At 33.2% G+C, this 18,122-nt stretch overlaps 1 non-coding gene and 1 pseudogene across 1 annotated transcript; both read left to right on the plus strand.

The window, feature by feature from the left end:
• The first annotated feature begins 2,046 nt into the window (after positions 1-2,046).
• LOC131177081 (small nucleolar RNA R71) lies at positions 2,047-2,153 on the plus strand. The gene has a single exon (XR_009146793.1). It is a non-coding gene; the product is annotated as a small nucleolar RNA R71 (small nucleolar RNA).
• A 5,017-nt stretch (positions 2,154-7,170) lies between these two features.
• LOC131177069 (ankyrin repeat-containing protein ITN1-like) lies at positions 7,171-15,766 on the plus strand (annotated as a pseudogene).
• The last annotated feature ends 2,356 nt before the right edge of the window (positions 15,767-18,122 follow it).

Raw genomic sequence — 18,122 nt, forward strand, 5'->3', positions numbered from 1 at the left:
TGAGCTTCTCTACTTGGTTTAGCCTCATCCTCTAGTAAAATCCTATGCATGCACACTGATGGACTTATACCTTTGATGTCAGCTATTATCCATCCAATTGCTTCCTTGTGTATTCTCAGAACTCTAATCAATCTGTCTTCTTGAATCTTTGTTAAATTACTTGAGATAATAACTGGAAGTATCTCATTGTCTCCCAAGTAAACATACTTCAGATGCTTAGGTAAAGGCTTGAGTTCAAGAATTGGTGCTTGCACAACAGAAGGTAACAATTTTGTATGAGATATAAGTAAGTCAATCTTTGATACTCCATACCTTTTTGGAACAGGAGGTAATGACTGCATTGCCATTACTGCATCTTGAACCTCTACACTTAATGGCAGATTGGTACTGATTTCTTGAATTCCTTGACTAATCACCACTTCTAACTCATCTTCCATGCTTAACTCAAAAACATCCTGCATAAATGTATCAACAACATCAATAGAAAAAACAGAATGGTCAACAGCAGGATACTTTATGGCATCAAAGATATTAAATTTGACAGTCTCTCTATCAAACTCCATAGTTAAGGTATCATTATCCACATCAATTTTTGTCTTGGCAGTTTTTAGGAAAGGTCTTCCAAACAAAATCAAAGCTGACTTTGATGTGGGAACACTGTCCTCCATATCCAGAATGTAAAAATCTGCAGGAAAAATCAATTCTCCAACCTACACCAACACATCCTCAACAATTCCCAATGGGTAAGCATTAGAACGATCAGCTAACTGAATAATGACAATGGTTTCTTTCAAAGGACCTAAATTCAAAGTTTGAAAAACTGAATATGACATCACATTAATAGATGCTCCTAAATCTGCCATTGCACATTCAAATTTAGAATCACCTATTCTGCAGGGAATAGAAAATGAACCTGGATACTTACACTTAGGGGGTAATTTTCTCTGAATTAATGAGGACACATTTTCCCCCACACTGATCTTCTCATTATTCCTCAACTTGCGCTTTGTAGTGTATAGTTCCTTAAGGAATTTAGCATACCTGGGAACTTGTTTGATCACATCAAGTAAAGGTATATTCACCTCCACCTTCCTAAAAGTCTCCAAAATTTCTTTCTCTTGTTCTTCTTTCTTAGTCTTAGCCAACCTGTAGGGAAATGGAGGAAGAATAGAATTATTAACCTTATTCAGTTTAGGTTCAGTATTTACCTCAACTTTAGGAACTTCAGACTCTTTTGCTCCTTGCTTCTTCTTTTTTATTGTCTCATGTGGAGTCTGATTATCAACTTCTTTCCCACTTCGTAACAGTATAGCACTTGCATTTTCTCTGGGATTCATGACTGTTTGTGATGGGAGCTTTCCAGAACCTTGAGCTTCAAGTTTGCTCACAGATGAAGCTAACTGACCAATCTGCCTCTCTATATTTTGAATGTTATTTCTGATCTTCTATTGAAACTATTGTGTATTGTTAGCCAAAGCCTTAACAATTTCATCAAGTGACATACCTTGATTTGAGGGAGGCAAAGGTGGAGGTGGTTGATTCACTTGTGGTCTCGGCTGATGGTATTAGTTTTGCACCGGTTGATTCCCATAACTCAGATTGGGATGATCTCGCCATCCTGGATTATAAGTATTCGAAAAGGGATCATACCTGCATTGTGGCTATCCATAATTTCCTACTGCATTAGCATGTTGCATTGATTCATCCTCTTGTAATGCAAGACACATGTCAGTAGTATGACCCGAACCCAAACAAATTCCACATACCTTAAAAGTTTGCATATTCCCTACAGCCAACTGCCTCACCAAAGAAGTTAAATCAGAAATCTGTTTCTCAATGTTAGATGTACTTACCTCATTAACCTTCATCGGTGTGTGATCCATTCTCATTCCAAACTGCTGAGAATTTACTGCCATGTTAGCAATTAGCCTCCTTGCTTCAACTGGTGTCTTGTCAACCAAAGCTCCTCCACTAGCAGTATCTATCATACTGCAGTTCATTGGTAGAAGTCCCTCATAGAAATACTGAATCAAGAGCTGCTCACTTATTTGATGATGGGGACAGCTTACACATAGTTTCTTAAATCGTTCCCAATACTCATACAAACTCTCTCCATTGTACTACCGGATACCACAAATTTCTTTTCTTATATTGGTAGCATGGAAAGCAGGAAAATACTTCTCCAAAAATATCTGCTTCATCCCATTCCATGAGTTGACGGATCCAGAAGGAAGGTAATATAACCAATCCTTAGTTGTGCCCTCTAGTGAGAAAGGGAAAGCCATAAGCTTGATCTAATCCTCTGAAACTCCTTGAGGTTTCATGCTGGAACATACAACATGAAATTCCTTTAAATACTTATGTGGATCCTCACTTGCAAGACCATAAAACTTAGGCAACAAATGGATTAGTCAAGATTTTAACTCAAAAGCAACATTTAAGGCAGAGTATTAAATACACAAAGGCTGTTGGTTTAGATCAGGAGCAGCCAACTCTTTCAAAGTCCTAGCAGCCATGGTTTTGTTTTCGAAATTTGAATCCAAATCCGAATCCGAACTTAACTCCCTTGGAGAGTGGACTCTTTCATATGTACTCGGAATCTGCTTAGCCTATTTAGCCAATTTTCTCAACTGTTTAGCTATTTTTTCTACTTCTGGATTAAATATCAACTCACCAGATTGAGAAGTTCTTGTCATAAACAAAAAGAAATCAACGTAAAAACAGAAAAATGCCTCAAAACCCTAGAAAATGATAGAATTTGGCCTCAAGAGGGTAGGGCCAATGAATCTTATAGATTGATAGGTCTTGATCAGAACGTCATTTCCTTCAAAATAGGTATGGGCCGCCCTCCTAATTCAACCAAAAATATGTCGATGAATAGTAACACCATAATTTTTTTACGAAAACCTGAAAATAACAACACTTTACAAACAAAATTATAATATAATATCCTAACACTAAAAACATGAAATCCAATAAATTTCAGTCTCTGGCAATGGAGCCAAAATTCTTGATAGCTGTCGAATTCACCATAAATTAAATTAACTGAAATTATCAATTATAAAATATTTTTTGCAGTAAGTGGTAAATCCAGGTCGAACCCTAGAGACTGAATTATTAAATTTTGTGCACTTGTGTAATAGAAAAAGAAACAAAGGTTGGGGGTGGGGAGTAATTCGCAATCCAAAGAAGAAATCAGAAATCAGAAATTAAGAACTAAAATTAAATATGAAACTCTCAAATTAAACAAACTTCAGTCCAAGGTAATTTACATTCCAATACATTGATTCGATCACAGACAAAAGAAATACAATTATCTCTTATTGAATACTTAACGTAGATTTACCAAACAGCGAGGTAAAATCCCTAACTTCTCTATACTCATTAATTCGAGCTCAGCACTCTTGTTGACTCTAATTATTAATTGAACTGGTATTAAGCAATCCTCATCAAATTAATAACTGCTTTAAGAATAAGAAGTAGTTAAGCTGAACAACAATTTATGAAGTATAAATCATTTAATTCACCCTATTGTTTCCTTAGGTTATTATCTAAAACTGGGATCATAATCAATAAAACCTAATTGCTACTCATGTTCAATCTTACACAACAATTACGGATTATGAAGATGAACTAGCAATTGATCACTTCAAACAATTAACTAGTAGGTATTTTTAGCTAATCATTCAATAGATCAAAGACAATGAAATCAGAAAATAATAGATATTCAAAAGACATAAATTAAATTAAGAACCTGGTCTCACAAATCATGAAAAAGAACTTGAATCCCTTGAACTGAATTAAGAACTTAGCCACTCATGTTCATAGCTTACAGAAAATTAAAGAAGAAAATTGAAGAAATCTAGAATGTGGATGGAGAACGAAAGTCTGATCCCCCCCTGTGTCGGCTGCTGCCTCTTCTATTTATAATAAATGCACTAGGATTAGGTTTTTAGAGTCCCTGAGGTGTTAAGAGTCTTTCTCTCTGTCAAAAACTGCAACTGGAGCAAAATCAGGAAAATGATTGTCGATGGACACACGGCCCATGTATCACTACACGGCCCAGGGTTGTGTCACTTACTGGAGCTAAATGGGTATGTCTTGCATTGGCACAGAACGTTACACGGATCTCCAGGATTTACGCGGGTCAAGTTACACGGCCCGTGTACTTTGTTTCTTCTTCGACTCTTTGGATTTTTTCTGGCAGAATGTTACACGGGTCCGTGGTTGTACTTACACGACCCGTGTACTTTGTATCAGCAACACTTCTCATTCATTTGACCTTTTCAAGCTTCCTTCCACACTTCTATGCTCTGGAACTTACCAAAACCCTGAAAAATACAGCAATAGTCAAATTAATGCCAATGCTAAAAATTTCTCCATTTAACACAATTATTTTAACAACTCTCTAAACATATGCCTAATAGATAATTATACTTTAATCAACTGAATTAGGCATAAAGATACCCTAGAAACACTAAATGTGATGGGAGTAAAATTAATAAATTATAAACTTATCAAATACTAAAGAATAAAGGGGAAACAAATATTTACCATGGATTAGATATATAATTAAAAGATAATGTATATGTTAGATTTTTACTCAAAATTTTAGTGAAAATTGGAGAGACATTTTTCTAATTTGAGTGAGAGAAATATTTCTTAATATGATAGAGAAATATTTATTATTTTAGTGTTATTCATAAATTAAATAGGACTAATTAGATTATAATTGAGGTGACTAACACTTTAAATAAAAGTAGTGTAAAAAAAATTATTTAGCTTTACTCATGAAGAATGGGTTTGCCCGTTAAAGAGAGTAGCTTTCCGCCTCTTGAGTGAATTGCTTTACTAATTACTGAGGATTTGGCTTTACCCATTAATGATGGGCTTTTGCAGATTTTGGCCTAAGGTAGAGAATGATATGGTCCAAGATGAGAGGGCTATTGTTCATTATAGTTATAAACACCCTTTTATGGTGTAATAATTAAAATAGTAAATATATTGAATTATGTCTAGAGGAGAATGAGAGGGATTAACTAATATATTTACTATGAGCAGTTTATTGTGAGAGTTCTTTTTCGTGTAATTAAGTTAATAGGTAGTATAACTTTAAGCTTACAATAGATGATTTATTTATTAATAATGGAAGATGGCATGCCTATAAATGTAGCCCTATGTATAGAAGGTGGGCCACGTAAATATTTACATTTTGTATATTTATTTTATTTATTTATAATTTACACATTTCCGCATATGCAAGATAAATGAATGATAAAGAAAAGAACCTATTACTTTAAATAACCTTTAAAAAGTAATCAAATGGGCTGTTATGAAAAGAAAAATGTTTTAATTATTTGTAGGGAAAGGTATCAATGGACTATTAACTTAAAACTAAATATGCATATATAAATGAACCAATTATGCTTAGTGGTTAGTTCATTATATCCAAAGGCAATAATTAGCAGTTTAGCACTTGAAGCCCAACAACTCCGAGTAAGCTCCTAATGCTATTGAGTGAACATTTAGTTTTACATTTTATTCTTGGGTACATTTTCTTTAAAATACTTTATTTATTATTATTCAATTCTTATTTTATGTATGTAACCTGAAATATATTTTACGGATTAAGTAAAGTAGTTACTTCTAATAATTAAAAATATTAAATCAAACTATATATAATGTTCTCCAACTGAAATAATTCTATTCAATTAGTCATATTGGAAAACAATCTTTCAATAATTAATAAGGGATTTAATCATAATTGAAGTCCCTATTGATTTATTAAAACAATTTAGAATATATTAAAGAAAATTATATGCACGAATAAAACATTTTAATTCAATTAGAAAGGTAAAAATCTAAAAAATTTTAGATATACTGCCATTTGCAATTTATTCCAGAAAATACATTTTTTAAAAGTAATATTAAATTAAACAATTTTAATTCAACATATATTTGTTCAATTATCCTTTAATTAATTATTTCTAAAAACTAATTTCAAAATTTAATATAGAATTAAACTATTTTAATTCACATCTCAATTGAGTCAAAATATAATCACAATTTTTAATTGTTCAAGAGTCAAAATTGAATTTGATTCAAAACTGAAAAAGAAGGAACAAAATTAGGAGGATGAAAATATACACAATACACATAAATTTGATTCACAAATCAATACCTACAACAATAAATCACACCATAAACATTTAAAGTTTGTTGAGTTTCTCGATTCACAAAACGCAGCAGAATAGATATTTAAAAATTTTGAAACCCACTAGGATCTCCTTTAAACCGGTATGGCAAGGTAAAGAACAAGCAACGAGTGAAGAATATTTATTTTCTTGACCCAAGAATGAAACTTCTAGGGTTGGTTTGTTGCAAATCACAAGTCGTTGAATTGTCAAGCCATCAAATGTTAAAAATAAATTTTCTTAATGTTTTAATTTGGATCAAAATTAATTTAAATGCTCTTTTACTTTTAACCATTGGATCCTCTGCTCAAAATACTATAGAATAAAGGGAAAACAAAAATACTTATCTTGGATTAGATATTTAATTAAAAGATGAATGAATGATGAAGAAAAGAATCTGTTACTTTAAATAACCTTTAAAAAAAGTGATAAGATGGACTATTATGAAAAGAAAAATGTTTTAATTACTTATGGGGAAAGGTATCAATGGAACTAAATATGTTATACAAATGAACCAATTGAGCTTAGTGGTTAGTGCATTATATCCAAAGGCAATTAGCTGTTTAGCACTTGAAGCCTAACAACTCTAAGTGAGCTCTTAATGCTATTGAATGAATTTTTAGTTTTAGATTTTATTCTAGGGTGCATTTTCTTTAAATACTTTCTTTATTATTATTTAAATCTTATTTTATATATAACCTGAAATATACTTTATAGGTTGAATAAAGTAGTTATTTTTAATATTTTGCTAATGATCTAAATTTATTTTTGATTTTCAATTATATTATTAGTAATATTAATTTAAATTTTTTAATAAACTTAAAGTTTTTAATTAAATAAATTTTTATTCATCAATTATTTTTATTTTATCATCAATGCTATTGAGTGCATTTTTAGTTTTAGAGTTGATTCTTGGGTATATTAAAATTTTTCCATACAACTTTGTTCAACCTCTTGTTTTAATGTCAACGTAGGCATGGCAAATGCCAATACAAGTGCAGCTGATGGTATCGTCAATGAGAAAAGAACAGAAGAAAATTTTGATAGCTGGAAGGAGTGCTTGAAAAACTACCATATAGGACAAGGCTTATGTGGAGTAGTCTCGGAAGATAAACCTAAACCAGAAGAAATAGATCCCAACTGCAAAGACTGGATCAAGAAGAATGCTTTGGCTTTACATGCCATTCAAATTTCTTGTGAGGAAGATACCATTTCTAATTTGATCAGGAAGTATTCCACCAAAATTGAGTGCCAAATTTGTGTGGGAACACTTGGTTGCAGTGCACTCAAAAGTAACCAGTTTTAAGGAAGATGGTAATTTTATGTGTGCACATTCACTATATATATAGGCCAAATACATGTTTTGCCTCTTACATTTATCTGAAAAGTCAGTTGGCATCCTCACCTTTACTTTGTTAATATTTGAAACCTGAACTTTATAAAAGTTTTGGATTAGATCAGTCCAGTAGCTAGTCGACCTAAACCGTAGCCAAGTTTATTTTCAACTATTAGCTTTTGGCTCTTCAATTACTTTGCGTTAATCACTAACATTTGACCATTAATTATTATCCAACTCATTTTTTTCTATCTCTTTTTTCTATTCAATGGAGTTTTAATGGGCAAGTATGAATGAGATAGTGGGAGGTAGAACTTTTTCTTTAATAGAACTTTTTCTTTAACAACTCTCCTTATAAAGATGATAATTCTCACCATTGATAAATATAGAGACTCAAACATAAAACTTTTTCATTGTTTGCACTTAATTTTAAATAGAAAAAATCAATTAAATATTTGATTATTAGCATTTTGCTTCTGTTAGAATATGCAATTGTGAAATTCTCACATGAAAATGATGGGATGAGTCATATACCAATTGGATGTGGTGTCTGGGTTGGATGTGGTGTCAAGTGCATGAGTTATTGTGACGCCCCTCACCCGTCTATTGTATAGCCGAGCAAGAAGTGCCACATTCGGTGCCGGAGCACCCTATCTTATCTTGTCATGTCTATTGTAAATTTTAATGTCATTTAAGTCAGGTAATTTATGTGTCGAATTTTTTTTTTTATATCTTATTTTTGTGGAGACTCGGACAGATCCTCCTCTATTTTATTAGCATCTGGCGGGTTCCACTATCACCGGTTAACATATTCATAGTCATCTCACATATTTTCATATCATATTCTCTTTTATCATATCATTCACAACTATTTATGAGATCTCAAAATGAAGTATCATCTATTGCATTCATATGGAAATTCATAGATAATAAATTACAAGTTTTCATTTCAATCTCAAGTTTAATTTCAAGTCCAAAATGAAATACATCATAAACTAGTAATTACATCATGACTAAACATAATGAACCAAAATACTTGTAACAGCCCGATCCTTCTCTAGTTAGTATTGTCCGCTTTGGCCCATAGGCCTCACGGATTTATCCCTTGGGAGGTTTCATTCCCAAAAGCGCGCTGACCAGGTGAGGAAGGCTCCCACATATATGACCCAAATCTTTTCTTCCCGTTTCCGATGTGGGACACGAAGTTTCCACCCCAGTGCGTAGCTGGTTGATCAGAGCCGCTCCGCGTGCAACCTTGAACGATGGTGGGGCAAACCTCAGCGAGGACGCTGAGTCCCATAAGGGGGGTGGATTGTAACTCCCTAGGCAAATCCCACATCGGCAAAACACGGGAGAGATGCTGGGTTTATAAGTTAGTGGTTCGTAACTCCTAGTGACGCGTTTTAAAACCGTGAGGGCTTCAACCCAGAGCGGACAATATCACTAAAGGGCCGGGCCATTACAATACTAGTCTATACATGGGCCCTATCAAAATACAAAAGACCGGTGAGGTGACTCTGGACAATGGCAGATCTGGTCAGAGCTCTGTCAGTGCACTACTGGTGCTGCTACTGCGGCTGCTGCGGCTGATCTCCAGTACCTACGCGATGGAAAACCAACGCGCTAAGCATAACGCTTAGTGGTGCATAATTTATAATAACAATAATTTAATATTTGAAATAATATATGCAACTCATAATTTCTGAGTCTTTTACATTTTTATTGCTCTTTAGAAACAATTAACATTATTAGGATCTTTTATGATTACTTATTATATTTTAAGTCTTAATTAATTTTTATCAGTGCTCAAGAAACCTATAACAAATTATAAAAGCTAGATGCATGGGTGTATACTGGTTAGACAGCCATATGTCTATCCAGTATACGTCTGTCAGGCACGAGGCCAGCTGTCAGACACGAGACCCGCCGTCAAGCTTATAAAGCCAGAAATAAAGTAGTAAGTAGGCATATAGCCTGTAGAATAATCATACCAGACATATATTGTCAGTTCATAATTTTCTCAGTAGGTAGTACTGCTATCTGTAGTCCCTAATTGGTATACCAATTTATCCAAACTAAATAAATAAGTCTAGGTATACTATGAGCAATTAAACATTTTTAATTAATTTAGCACTATTCACTGATTACTATTTTCTAGTACTGTTCATTTGTACCATTAATTTCATATTAATAGGACATTAGTTCCAATTTACATATTCATATCATTTTTAATATTTAATTTTCCTTATGAATATTTTAATTATCATATATAGAATTTTTCTCATGAACCTTTCTTTAGGTTCATGTTGATGTGTTTTCTTTATCTAGGAATTTGACTAGGTTAGGATGTCTATTTAGTCATACTTCCTTCATAACAATTGCTCCTCTATGTTTAAACTTGAATTTTAGTTTTTGAATCACTGAATTTGGGGTTATAGAACTCAAGTTATGGTCAAAATACCAAAGGAACAGTATTTTGGACAAATTTCTGGGTTGGCAGTTTTAGTGACTCAACTTGTGCTAACAATTTGATTTGGTTAAAGGCAAAACTGGGTCAAGTGGTCTTCATGAAAAGTGTAGCCCTATGTCTAAGCTTTCCATTGATGAAATTTTAGGTCATTTGGACCAGTATAGAGAGAGTTATGACCAAATGAACACGTACTATTCATTTGGTCATTTTCTGGGTTGGCAGTTTTAGTGACCCAAATTTTGCTAACAATTTGAATTGGTTAAATGTAAAACTGGGTCAAGTGGTCTTCATGAAAAGTGTAGCCCTATATCTAAGCTTTCCATTGATGAAATTTTAGGTCATTTGGACCAGTATAGAGAGAGTTATGACCAAATGAACATGTACTGTTCATTTGGTCATTTTCTGGGTTGGCAGTTTTAGTGACCCAAATTTTGCTAACAATTTGAATTGGTTAAAGGCAAAACTGGGTCAAGTGGTCTTCATGAAAAGTGTAGCCCTATGTCTAAGCTTTCCATTGATGAAATTTTAGGTCATTTGGATCAGTATAGAGAGAGTTATGACCAAATGAACATGTATCATTTGGTCATTTTCTGGGTTGATAGTTTTAGTGACCCAATGTTTGCTAACAATTTGAATTGGTTAAAGGCAAAACTGGGTCAAATGGTCTTCATGAAAAGTGTAGCCCTATGTCTAAGCTTTCCATTGATGAAATTTTAGGTCATTTGGACCAGTATAGAGAGAGTTATGACCACTGTTCATTTGGTCATTTTCTGGGTTGGCAGTGTTTGGTCATCCGGGTTTGGGTAGATAATTGGTCATGATTTTGATAGAATTGGAGCAGGGTTCCTTCATGAAAAATGAAGGTTTGGATGTCCCAAAACACTTCCAATTGGCCTCATACCAATTGGGGCAACACAAAGGGAGATATGGCAATAAAAGCCTACTAGATTCAATAACAACACAACCTGCAGAAAATTCACACTCCCAATTTCAATCTCCTCCTTCTTCCAAACTCCAAATAAGCATATATGGCACTTCTATAAGCATCAATCTCAACTCAACCAAGTCAATTTCAAGTATTTACATAAAGTCCCCACATCATATACATAAACCCTAATTCCAATCGCCCAATTTATGCAAACTCAACTCTTTTACACTTCTTATCATATCAACTATTCAAACATCCTTATGGAACCATTTTTTATCATTTAAAAATAGCAAACCTCACAAGATTCATGGCTTTCAAAATTAGGGTTCTTCAATTTCTCTTTATTTGTTTTCATTTCATGGAATACTCACTCATCTCATCATTCTTACAAGATTTAAAGAAGAGAGGGAGTGGTATTTTTGCACTTACCTTGTGACCCAACTTGCAAACTTCAATTTCTCTTCTTCAAATAGGTATCTAAAGCTTCCTTAGGGTGTAGGGAGTATTTTTAATGAAGAGTGTTATGGGTTTTGGTGAGGAAATGAGGGAGAAATCAAGCTTTGAGCTTGAATGACAATGGTGGAAATGAGGGACCAAGGGTGGGCGGCAACTTGAGAGAGAGAGAGAGAGAAAGAGTGGAGAAGAAGATGGTATTTGGTGGCTTTTGTCTTTTATGGCTATATATATATATATATATATATATATATATATATATATATATATATATATATATATATATATATATATATATACACATATTTATGTGTACTTAAAATTTTTTTTTTAATTGCCATAAGTCTTTTTATTTTCCTTTCTTTTCTTTTCTTTCCTTTTCTTTTCTTTCTCTTCACATTTTCCAAATTCAAATTCATAAAATTAATTTATGTTAATTATTCTATTTCCAAATTTTAATTTGACATTCAGGTCAAAATTCACCTCTAGGGGTGAAATGACCAAAATGCCCTTTATGGTGCATATTGGTTTATTTTTATTATTTTATTTTCTCAAAATTTTTCCTATAATTTCTTAATATTTATTTCATTAATTTATGCCTCCTCACTATAGTCTAAGCGTAGTTTTAGACATTTTGACTGTCCAAACAAGCATTGATTGTCGGAACAGTAAAATGTACGGACTACCTATGGTGAGGGCGTTACAGTTATATTCTTTCACAAAAAAGAACCTATCAAGAAAGATTCTCCCCGATTTGGACCCCAGGATCTCTAACACCTTCTTTCCTTTAATGTTAAATTAATATGTAATGTATTTGGTAATAATTATCTCTCTCTCTCTCTCCATATCTTGAAATAATCAGATATCTTTGTCTAAAAAATATTAATTATTGCAGAATCATCAAGCATCCTCCTGCACAAAAGCCTGTATGAGGCGGTTGAAGCAGGTGACTTGAACACTGTGAAAGTATTGCTGGAAAGGAATCTCAATAATGTGAGAGCAAAGATAACTATGATTGGAGAAAATGCACTTCATGTAGCTGTTTTGGCTGAAAAAGAAAAGATTGTGGAAGAACTGATGAAGTTAATGTCAAAAGAAGATTTGGAAATGAAAACCAATACTGGTTACACAGCCTTTGATCTTGCTGCCTTGAATGGAAAGATAGATATGGCAAAGCTCATGCTGGAAAAGAATAAAGATTTGGTTACCATAAAAAATGGTAACAATGGCCTAATTCCACTTGTTACAGCTTCTTTATATTGTCAAAAAGATATGATACACTATCTTACTAAGCATACTTCCTTCGGTTTTCTTGAACCTCGAACTAATGACAAGAACGGCGTTACACAACTTTGTTGCCTTATCACCAATGAGATGAACGGTATGTATAACAGTAGCACATGTAGACCTTGTTATCGGCTCGATACCGGTTGGAATCAGTCTGAAATCAATGATTTTTTATTCAAAGTTTGGAATCAGTTTGCTGATTTTAATCAATTTTGGTTAGATTTCAATGTGCTTTTAATTTCGAATCGCAGTTTGGCCAGCGTTACAAGCTCTATATATATACTAAAAATTTATTTTCCATTTCACCAATTCAATTCTTATTGTTTAATTATAATTATAGACGAAGCATTGGAACGACTCAAAAGGTATCCTCAACTTGGTTACACTGAGGATACAAATCACAACTATGCTATCAAATTGCTGGCTCATGAACCTTCAGCATTTTTAAGCGGAAGTAAGCTTGGATTTTGGAACCAACCCATCTACTCATGTTAGTATATGTATTTCCCTGATTTCCTTTTTAAAGAATCAATCTATATATATTATAAACCAAAAACATAAATATGTGATCTTATATACAAAATAAATCTCGTCAGCTAATTAGGAGGTAGTCTTGTTGGTCTTACTCCATCTTTAAGTGAAGATGTCTGAAATTTGAGTCTCTTTATCTACTTATTTTATGATTATTTACATTTATAGTGATGAGAAAATGGAGAGGATTGATTCCCACTGGGTAGCCCATCAGTTGTTCCCGGCCTAAGAATTTAAGTGTATTCCCAACACTATGTGATTTTAAGCAGTACTTTACTTATGATTTCTGACTTATTTTGATTAAGTAGCTCTTTTAACATATAAACTACACTACAACTAATTTATTTATGATTTTCTACTTATAAGTGAGTTTAATTGAGTTGTAATCTAAACCAAATGCCTTCTAAGGGTAGTTATTAGAATTAATGTATATGTTTGGGAAAAGAAATTTGATGAAACATTAATAATGAGGAAAACTAAACTATATATTTTTAATTTATTTATATATTAACTTTAATTAATTACAAGATGTGCCGAATGTTCATCCTGGTGAAATGTCTTCTCGGGAGCCTAATGATGAGGGGAATGGCCAAAGGTCTTATAGTCTAGGCACAAATTATGGGAAAATCAAAACAAAACAAGGTATATTATGCTGAATACAAATCTTTTTTTTTTCTTGATGATTTTGTTGATTTTTTGTAGCAGTAATTAACTTATAGCAAATCCAATCTTTTAACTGTTACAGTGGTCATTTTATTACAAAGTGTTGTTTGGAGATTCTTGCAATTTCTAGGTAAGCAACATCACTCTATATTTCTTTTTGAAAAATTCTTACCTACTATGATTTTAATTTTAAATAATTTGTCTATACACCGGGTGTTGGTAAGAACAACTCCTTTTTCATTTACTTGTCGATCTCTCAACTTATATACATTGTATTGATTCATAGTATTCAATCATTTCAGTCCCTAAAAGGATCAAAGATTTAAAGCTGGAACATGCTAAAGCCTTGCAACTCCTCAAATTCATTGTCAAGGAGATCCCAACATTAAGCAATGAACAACTCAAGAATATTGGGTTGGATCAAGTAATCTATGATGCAACCAAGTGTGGTTCATTTGAGTTTATTGACGAGTTGATCAAAAGCAATCCAGCAATTATATGGAAAGCTGATAATAAAGGACGGACAACATTTGCACATGCAATCATACTTCGTCAAGAAAAAATCTTCAACTTAATCTATGGATCGGGTGCAAAGAGTCGTACGTTTGTGATTCAACATGGTGTGTTTAAAAACAATTTTCTACATTTGGCTGCCAAGTTGTCTCCTTCCTCTCAACTTGATCGAGTTCCTGGTGCAGCTCTGCAAATGCAAAGGGAACTACAATGGTTTAACGTAATCATTTTTATATTTTGGCTCTGTTTGTTTTGCTGAAAATATATTCCATTCACATTTTCTACATTTGAGGCACTCAAAAAATAAGTCAACAAAAAATATTTTTCTTATTAAAGAAAAAATTAAGATATTTTTAGGGAAAATGACTTTATTTTTTTAAGAAAAGAAAATCGTTCTCTAGACTTTGACAAGCTTATTAAAATATAAAAATGCTTATACACTGATAGCATAAATACATATCATTAATTTAACATTGTAATTAAACAATGAAAAATATTTTTATAGAATTAATTTTCATAAAAATATTTTTCATACACACGTTATTTTTTACTAAGCAAAAGGAGGCTTAGAATAAAAAGGAAGAAAAAAGCTATATCGGTAGTGAGTGATCCATGTATGCTAATGCTTGATGTGGGCTGTACTTAATTCTAATTATTGATGTTCAATGGCTGGATTGGACCCAAGTTAGGCTTGGCCTAAAAAGGCCTTGCTCAATCTAGATGGTTATCTAAGCCTGTTAACAGGTCTGTCTATGATTGATGCTAGCAGTTCTTAAGAAAGAAAAAACACTTAAAAGTCTACAATATAGAAAATTAAACTTTACTTGATTATTTCAGGAAATACAGTGCATGGTACCACCAAAATATGCAGAAAGAATCAATGAAAATGGCCTCACACCCTATGATTTATTTACCAAGGAACACAAAGATTGATGAAAGAAGGTGAGAGATGGATGAAGAATAACACAGCATCATGTATGGTTGTGGCTGCTATCATTGCCACTGTAATGTTCACAACAGCATTTGCAGTTCCAGGAGGCAAAGACAAAGCAGGGTTTCCTATTTTATTCGGCTATGATGCATTCTTGGTATTTATAATTTCAAATGCATTATCACTCTTCTCTTCCGGTACTTTTGTGCTAATATTCCTTGGAATTCTAACAGCACGTTTTGTAGATGATGATTTCCCCAAGTCCTTGCCCAAGAAATTGATTCTTGGTCTTTTCACTCTTTTCTTCTCTGTGGTAACCATGATGATAGCCTTTGGCTCCACCCTTATTATTATTCTGGAGAAACGACTTTCTTGGATTTCTGTTCCTGTCGCTGTTCTTTCCATAATCCCTTTTTTTTTTTCTTTGTATTCTACCAATTTCCTCTCCTGATTCGGATGGTCTATCAACTCAACTCAACTAAGTCTTTATCCCAAAAATTTGGAGTCGGCTATATGGATTCTCTTTCTCTGCTCTAAACGATTTTTAGTTAAATCCTCAAAAATATGTAATACTTCTAGATTATGTTGTACTGCTCTCTTCCAAGTTAGTTTAGGCCTACCCTTTCTTTTCTTTCTATCCTCTAATATAATGTGTTCTATTTGTCTAACTAGAGCTTCCGTATATCTACGTTTCACATGACCAAATCACCTCAATCTTCGTTCTCTCAATTTATCCTCAATTGGCACCACTCTTACTTTTTCTCTAATACTCTCAGACTTTATCCAGTCTAGTATGGCCACTCATCCACCTTAACATTCTCATCTCTGCAACTGTACAATAAAATTTTCTTTTCAACTTATTGAGAATCTTGAGATCACATAAAACTCCCGTGGCACGTCTCCATTTCAACCATCCAGCTTTAATCCTAAAACTAACATCCTACTCACATCCCTCATCTACTTGAAGGACTGAGCCAAGATATAAAGTGATTACTTTGGGACAGTATTACTCTATCCAAACTAACTCCTTCTTTATCACCAGTTTGGCCTTCACTGAACTTGCAATGCATGTATTCTGTTTTTGTTCTACTTAACTTAAATTCCTTTGACTCTAAAGTACTTCTCCAAACCTCTAGCTTTCTATTGACTCCTTCTCGCAACTCATTTATCAGAATTATATCATTTGCAAATATCATGCACCAAGAGATACTCTCTTGTATATGTTTCGGATGGTCTATCACACACACAAAAGTTCCATCATTCACAAACCAAAAAAATCATAATTATTTCTATTGTATGTATTGGATTTGCACTCTTTCATTTGTTCTATATATGTATAACTCATTGGTTAACATCTCATTTGTGAGGTTTTTCAGGTTTTTTCGTTTAACATGTCAAGCCATAGGTTGGGCCAATGGATTGGTCTATCGGACCTAGATTTTAATTTGGCTTGCTATGTTAAATTTTTCCCAGATTGATTTAAAAATAAATAAAATTCTTGATTTATCATTTCAGTTAGCAAGAATTTTAAGATTTAGAATGTATTTTAGATATGTATTTTCCTCAAAATCCCATATAGTAAATTCTACAACTTTTAAACAAGAAGACCAAAATGTGCTATGGAATGAACAGACTCACTTGCAGTATGCTCAAGATGCAGTTCACTACTTCCATTTTAAGCAGTTCTTCAAAGTTTTAAAACATTCCAATTATTAATATAAGAATGCATACACATTATGAAAAAGTTCATAGAATTACCCAACAATCAAATATTTGTTAAAATCACAAATTAATCTAACATCAATAGAATTCCTGATGAATAAGATTGAAGAAATACGAACTTGACAAAGCAGGGCAATGATAACAGGAAAGCCTGAAGCAACTGAAAAGAGAACAGAACTTAATTCTCCGATCATTTTCTACATTATGATGTTACAATCAATAGGCTTCGACTGAGGTTCGAATTCAAGAACCACAGTCATAGAGTTTAAGCATGTTAAAATGATGATGGTTGCACTAGTAGTTTAGTAAAACCCATAAATTAGTCCTTGCTTTAAGTTTGGACAACCCGTCCGCCGTCCGCACCACCTCCTGTCCCATGTGGCGGTGGCTGGGGAATTGGTAGTAGCCGATATGTGGGTTAGGGTGCATATGTCCAATCTCTGGCTGCAACCAAACGACTCGATTATGCCTTTGTGCTGCCTTCTTTGGATTTGCTTCTTCTAGTTGGTATGCTTCTCCACGAAGAGGCAACTCATCAGATTTTGTGTTTCTGAGATTTAAGGCTTTATTAGTATCATCATTTGTTTTCCATGATGGAGAAGGTTTTACATATGGTTTCACTATGTCCATGCCATATTGCATCAAATGCCCATCAATCATCTTCTCCTCTTCATCCCTTTCATCAACATCATCTGCTTGCGAGATTCTTGAACCCCTTTAAACCTCAACTTCTTTCGCTGCAATTGCATTAGCCTTCGCATACCCACCATTTTCGAGACTGACAAATTTTGGGCTTGGTGGCGTCTTCAATGGTCGTTCAACAATGCCAACATTTTTTCTAAGCAAATTATTGTTTTTTCTAAGCAGATTGAATTGGGTTCTGGAGGAATTAGTTATAAATCCAACGGATTTACACGATTTCTACTGATTTAGAGTTTAAAGTTTCAACTTCTTTTTTTTTTTTTAGATTTTTGCTGTCAATTTTCATTGTTTAGAGTTGATTCAATTGAAAAATGGATTTTGTTTGATTAAATTTTTTGAATTAAATTAAAAGCTACCATTGAAATTTAAATTAATGATCATAAATTAAAGTT

Source organism: Hevea brasiliensis, unplaced genomic scaffold (genome assembly GCF_030052815.1).
Source record: "Hevea brasiliensis isolate MT/VB/25A 57/8 unplaced genomic scaffold, ASM3005281v1 Scaf32, whole genome shotgun sequence".
NCBI classification, from domain to species: domain Eukaryota; kingdom Viridiplantae; phylum Streptophyta; class Magnoliopsida; order Malpighiales; family Euphorbiaceae; genus Hevea; species Hevea brasiliensis.